We start from the raw sequence: 6,213 nt of genomic DNA, 5'->3' as shown, positions 1-6,213 counted from the left end.
AAAGAGATCACAGTCATTCCCTTGCTTCCACTTTGTTGGGCAGTTACTGGAAATGCTCTGCAGACTTGCTGCTTGGAGAAGTCCCACACAGGCAATGAACGAGCTACCAGCATTTACCCCATCACCCCTGAATGAGTCATGGAACAAGGGGAAATGGAGAGAGAGAAATAAAACCCATCCTGAGCCTTTAAAACAGGCGATGAAGGGCAGGAAGGGACGGGAGGAGCAGAGAAACCATTCCCTCACTGAGCACCTTTACTAATAATATCACCTGCTGATAGGAGCATCACAATGTCATACTGGAAATAACGGCATCATTTTCTTCCTAACACTTCCTGTTTCATCATTCTAGTCTATCACAGTTTCTAAATGGTGAAAGTAATGTAGGAAGAAGAAGAAGGATGCAGTTAACATTCTTATTTCTCCTAGCTGTTAACTCCAGTCCAAAGTGTTGCAAGACTACAACTTTCCTTCTGGCAAGATTGGGTGGGAGGGATCCTCCTCTGGAAACCATCTTTCTTCCTTTCTGTTATGCTGTCAGGAGCTCCTTTTCCTCAGGATCGAAGCACCTCTGCATCTTGTTGACTTGAACAACAAATCCCTTATTTAGAGGGATAATGGAAGGACATTTTGGATTCAAAAGTCTTTCTGTCTTAATTTCACTGTCTCAAAATTGGGCCAAAGTTAGTGGTAATTTAGGTTTCTGCACAAAGTTTTGGTATCGCTTATTTATTTGCGAAAAAAACACGCTATGTGATAAAAATCCCCTGTAATTGTCTTCTTTGCTGGCAAAATCAGATCCTCCCAGTAAAAAGGCCATGGGTGATGTCCCAGAACCTGTTTCCAGGTCAGCAGTAAAGCGCAGCGGGGTTGCCTAGGCAAGGACCTGCGTCCCAAGAACACACCGAGGCTTTCAATCTCCTGCTTATGACCCTACAGGAACTTTTGCAATCATTTACAATTCATACTTAATTTTGATCGAAAACCAAGCAAAGTGACCCCGAGAAAGGCAAACCCATACCAAGTAATTTGGATCAGATGCAGCGTGAATGCTACCATTACATTTTGCCTATTAGCACCGTGGCTATAGTGAATTATTTTTCCTAGACTGAATACATTCAGTGGCCTGATTCCCTGTCTGGTCAGTCACCGCTAACTGCAAGAGCAAAGTCTGGGGCACAGGATGAAATCTACCTGCACAGCTCCTAGCATAAATCAAAATATCATCAGAGCTTTTCCAACATGATTTAAGCTGTCCAGAGCACACGGGGCCATCTGACAGCTGAGCTGCAGTTCCCGCTCTGCCAGCATGCCCTCGCCCTCAGAGGGGCTGGAGGGGGGAATAAAGTATTTATATTAATTCTTTGCCATTTGCAGAATCCGCCTTATGCCAGAGTTGTTCCCTGATGTCCAGGTGGGTCAGATTTACTGCTCATTTTAAATGTCCTTGAACAAAAGAAGCTGGACTTTTTCTATTATTATTTTTCCCCCCATTTGTTGGTACAATGCATCTGTAGTGTTCCTACCAGAGCAGAAGATCAAAAGCCCAAACGATACAACTAGTGCTAGAGGTTGTTATGATGTGAACCCGCATACGTAAAATGCCACAGAAAATACTAGGTGTGGGTGATGTTATCTGCATTAATCTAGGCATGTAATGAGCATAGTATAATGGAACACCATGCGTATTTTTTAAGTCTCCAAACCAGCAAGTACTTATACCAGATGGCACCTTTTCAACAATTTCCATTCCCTTCTCCACCCTGTACTCCCAAGTATTTCAAGTAATTGGCTTCTCCTCTAGGGATTAGCCACAGTGGAATCATATTAAATGACTAATTTTCCTCACTTAGCCTTCCCCCCCCCTTCCTTTTAATTTTGAACTGTGCCGAGAAAGAAATCATCCAAAAGCTCTGAGTGTTTGTGTGTGTTTGTTTTGTGCAGCCCTCTAGGATGGCCTCGAAATCAACTGGCCTCTGGGTCCTGCAGTACATCCCGGCACTTTTTGGCTTCGCTTCTACTATTTCTTAAACTTTCCCCTCCGAGGTGCTTGTCAAGCTCTGACTTGAAAAGTTCAAGTGATGTTGAATCTGCAGCTTCCCTGGGAGCGTATTCTCCTGCCTATTTGATCTTAGGATCAACGTTGCCCCTGCTCTTAAAACTGAACTCGTTTTACTTCAGTTGGCATCTGTTATTTCTTGTCTTATCATTTTTCACTAATGAAAACAGTTCCTCCCCTTCCTCTTTATAGTTGTCTTTCATGTACTTGTAAACCGCAGTCACGCTGTCCCCTTGGCTTCCCTTTTGCCCCAAATTATATGTATGTATTTAATTCCTTTAATCTTTCCTTATAGGTAGTTCCTTCCAGACCTTTAATCACTGTAGTTGCCCTTCTCTGTAATCTCTGTCCTTCACTGATATACAGCCAGTAACACAGTGGTCAGGACTAAACCCGTTGGTCTCTCTGGGATTTGAGTGCTGGGAAAATAAGACTGGGTGCTCCCTCGGGTCTAGATGTGACCCCCTCCACTTCTGCACCTCCCTGCTTATCGTGCACCGAGTACTCGAATTTTACTTTGAGGAAGGCAAAACGCACAGCATCCTAACTGCACAGCGATGCATTTCACACGTCTGTCTGGTCCACAGATATGAGGAGCGTACACAAGACAAACCATCGAAAAGGTATTTTTTCCAGTGGAAGCTTTAACCCAGTCTCCGCTCCCGCTCACACATTTATCAACAGCCACGTAAAAGCAAGGAGAAAACTGCCTCATTGGTGATATTCTAGAAAGTATTTTTAAAGCCAGAATGGGATGCTTCTTGCGAAGCAGAGGAGTCGAGAGGCACCCGCTGGCTCTGGGCACCAGCAGCAAGCACACACCGCACACCTGCAGGCTGACACACGCCCGCCGCAGGTGAGCACAAGAATAAGCCCAGCCTCAGCTTTGGCCCTTAAAAAAACCTCCCAGCAAAGCTGAGCCGGCCTGACAGAGCGGGGTGTAAGGGAGGGGAAACATCAACACAGGGTGCTGCCACCGTAACTTCATGTTTATTAAATCTCCCCTTAAGGAAATGGGGAGAAAGGGTGTCATGGAGAAACGTCTCCAGGGGTGGTGGCACTGGTGAGGTGCTGCATCTCTCGCACAGTTGGGTGCACTGCATTGCTGGGCATTGAGATGGAACCCATGCCAGTACGAAGAGTCAGCCGAATCGCGTTTCACCACCCATATTTTTGCAGCTCTGCCTAGTCTGAGCTCCTCCTTCGGTTGTTGGTTTCATTCATTCCTTCACCCAGCAAAACCCTAGGAGGACCCGCAAAGCCGGGGCTAATGCTGGATGCAAATTCACAGGTGTACCCCACTCCCTGCCCATTGCTGCCACCAGTTGATAGTTTGAGTCAAGAGAGATGCAGCTCTCTCAGTTGCACTTTCTGAACGATGAGGGAAGTGAAATGGTAAAAGGTGGCTCCCTTCACATGTAGATCCGTGTCCTTGCCATCCAGGTCTCTGATAACATGCTGACTGTTCAGGCAAATCATTCCCCACACCCTCAAAACAGGAGTCATGTCTTTCGTCTAAAATATTTTGAGTGACAAGAACACGCACAGGTCTGCCGTATTTGAAAAGAAAAAGGCTCACAGCTTCTGCCCAGGCAAAACAAGACAGGCTTTTGACCACTGTTATCACCTGGAGGTACTAAAGAGGATGGAGAGTCCCTGGGAACTTTTTCAGTGGTAAATTCAGGTCACAAGTAATTAGATGCCCAGGTTAAAGGTATTGAATCAATATGTGTTATTTCATCTTTCCTCACAACTCCTCTGCTTTGCATAAACTGAGCTGCAGCCAGGTTCCCTGCTTCCAGAGTAAATAACCTCGTATCAGTTAACAGAGATCAAAGACAAGATCCCTGGACGGGTTTAGGCACTCCTCCCTCCCTGAAATGGAGGGAAGTTAGACACCATACACCTGTGTAGTCCTGGCCACATTTCCCCTGTATCACGCTGGCCATCAAACATCTCATTCTTGATGGTACCGTATGTGCATTTTACATGTGGGGTCGAAATATGCATATTTCATTACACGTGAGAGATCGCTGCAGGAAATAAGGAGCATCTTGTCTTTTTCTTTACCGGCTGCTGTTTTTCTCTGTGCAATGTTTCATTATGCCAGTAGCCAAAAAAATAATTTAGTATATACTGTAGCAAATTTTTTCAGGTCAGCCAGTGGAATTACCCATAATGGTAATTGCTATGCAATAAATACTTGCAGGGGCAATTCAGAAGCCTGATCCTCCAACTTTCATTCACAGGCATTAACCTACTGATTCATCACTAGTAGAAGCAAGGCAAGCTTACACCACTATAAACAACTTTAAGATGGCCTTAATACATTAAACAAATTCAGGTGCAAGAGGTAGGAGCTGACCCACTGAATAATGCCACGTTAAGCCCAGATGCTCCAGACAATTAGGTGCGTGTGTAATCGCATTGCCCAAAGAGATTTCTATTGCATTCAGCAGAAACGCCACTAAGAATGAGGTTGGCATGTTTCTAAGTGTTGGCAAGATGAGGGTCTGTAGCCAGTTCTCTCAGTTTGTGCTCATATGGTACCTATGCCAGCTCTGTTAAGGTCTGCGATTTTTTCTCCTTCAACAAAATGTTTTGTTGCCTGCCTTCTGCAAGTTTTCTCCTGTCCTGCACAAATCCAAACCCTTGCAAACAAGTGTCCATTGCTGCCTGCTTGGCCAGGGAATATTTACCTGTGCAGTGGGAACTTGCATTGTGTTCAGGCTCTGATTCATCCTTTGCAATTTAGGCTGTTTGAAATTCCTCCCTAAATTGTTGCTCCCTCTCTCTCATATTTCCGAAGCTTTTGCTTAACTGTATTATGTAAAAAACTCGCTGCTTTGTGGTCGAGTAATCCTGTACGACAGAGGCAAGGCACGGTAGATAGGGATTCACTTGTGGTTTGTTTACGGCTGTAATAAATTGATGTCAAAATACAAATGTAAGCAGTGCTGAATGTCAATTGGTAAAGTTATAACACCAGTTGCGATTCCCACTTCAAAAGGATTCCTGCACAAAAGACTGACTGTCCGAGCACAAGTCTTAGCATCAGGGATGCTAAAAAGTCTTACCATGTGAGAAGAAACATCAGCTTTAAACACCCTGCATCACTTCCTTACTTTGGCTTATCACTGATATTCCCGCAAGCTGCTTAACTCATTAATTCCTATTTTGCCAGAGTTGCACAAGATACAGTAAGGGGACAGTCAATTCCTATGAGAGTTCCTCTCTTTGTCATGCAAAAGTAAAATTACAAGGAAAACGATAAAATAAATTAGCTAAGCAAACTAAAAAAAAAAAAAACAAACCAACCCACCCACGTGTAGTTAGTGTTAATGGGCATGTAAAATATGTAGCTCGATCTGTATTACCATATCCTCCCCACCGTATTTTCCCTATCTACCCTGCCTTACTTAACTCCTTAACTTACCTTGCAAAAACTTGGCTTCTGTGCAGTTAAAAAAAAAAAAAGAATACTTTAGTCTACATTAATGTCCTTCATCTCAGCATTGATAGCGCTGCTAAGTTACAGAAAACCGTAAGCACGTAGTATTTTCTGCGTCTTCTGTCAAATCGTGGCATTTTGTACCTTTCTGACTATTCCCGTGTGTAATAGATCGGGTTTCTTTTGTATTTATAATAAGGAGTTCAGATTAAGACGGGGTGCAAAGCAGCAAGTGAAATTCAGCTCAACATGTTCATTAATTTAAATACAAAATATTCCTTCCCTCTTGGCTAAAACAGGAGAGAGGAAAAAAGAGGGGGGGGGAAACCCAAACACTACATGCGTATTTTCACATTTGAGGCGATGTATGTACATCAGTAAAATAACTCTTCTTATCTCTACAGTGCCCGTAAAAAGTTATCAGCCACTAATATACCCCAGATGGCTTTTAAGCTGTAGTTTATAACAGCCGTTTGCCTGTATATTTTCTTTTCCTTAAAACAGAAGGAAACCTCTCCCTAATAATTTAAATTCGCGATCATTTCATACAAGAAAGAAGTAACTGTGTAAAGCGTGGAATTAAAAAAAAAAAAAAAAGAAAGAAAACCACCCACAAACCATCACAAACCATTGGCTCTTGGTGTGAAATAGAGAGGTTTCCGCAGCAAACTCTCCTGCTTAAAACAGGGACCTGTGGCCAGTA

At 43.5% G+C, this 6,213-nt stretch overlaps 1 protein-coding gene across 1 annotated transcript in view; it reads left to right on the top strand.

Moving 5' to 3' along the window:
- RUNX1 (runt-related transcription factor 1) overlaps positions 1–6,213 on the top strand; it is a 190,050-nt gene that overhangs the window by 106,587 nt on the left and 77,250 nt on the right. The gene's annotated exons all lie outside the window — the stretch shown is intronic.

This window comes from Charadrius vociferus, unplaced genomic scaffold (assembly GCF_000708025.1).
Source record: "Charadrius vociferus isolate BGI_N301 unplaced genomic scaffold, ASM70802v2 scaffold298, whole genome shotgun sequence".
Lineage (NCBI taxonomy): Eukaryota > Metazoa > Chordata > Aves > Charadriiformes > Charadriidae > Charadrius > Charadrius vociferus.
The sequence above is the reverse complement of the archived record's forward strand: the minus strand, read 5'-3'. Positions and strand labels throughout refer to the sequence as shown.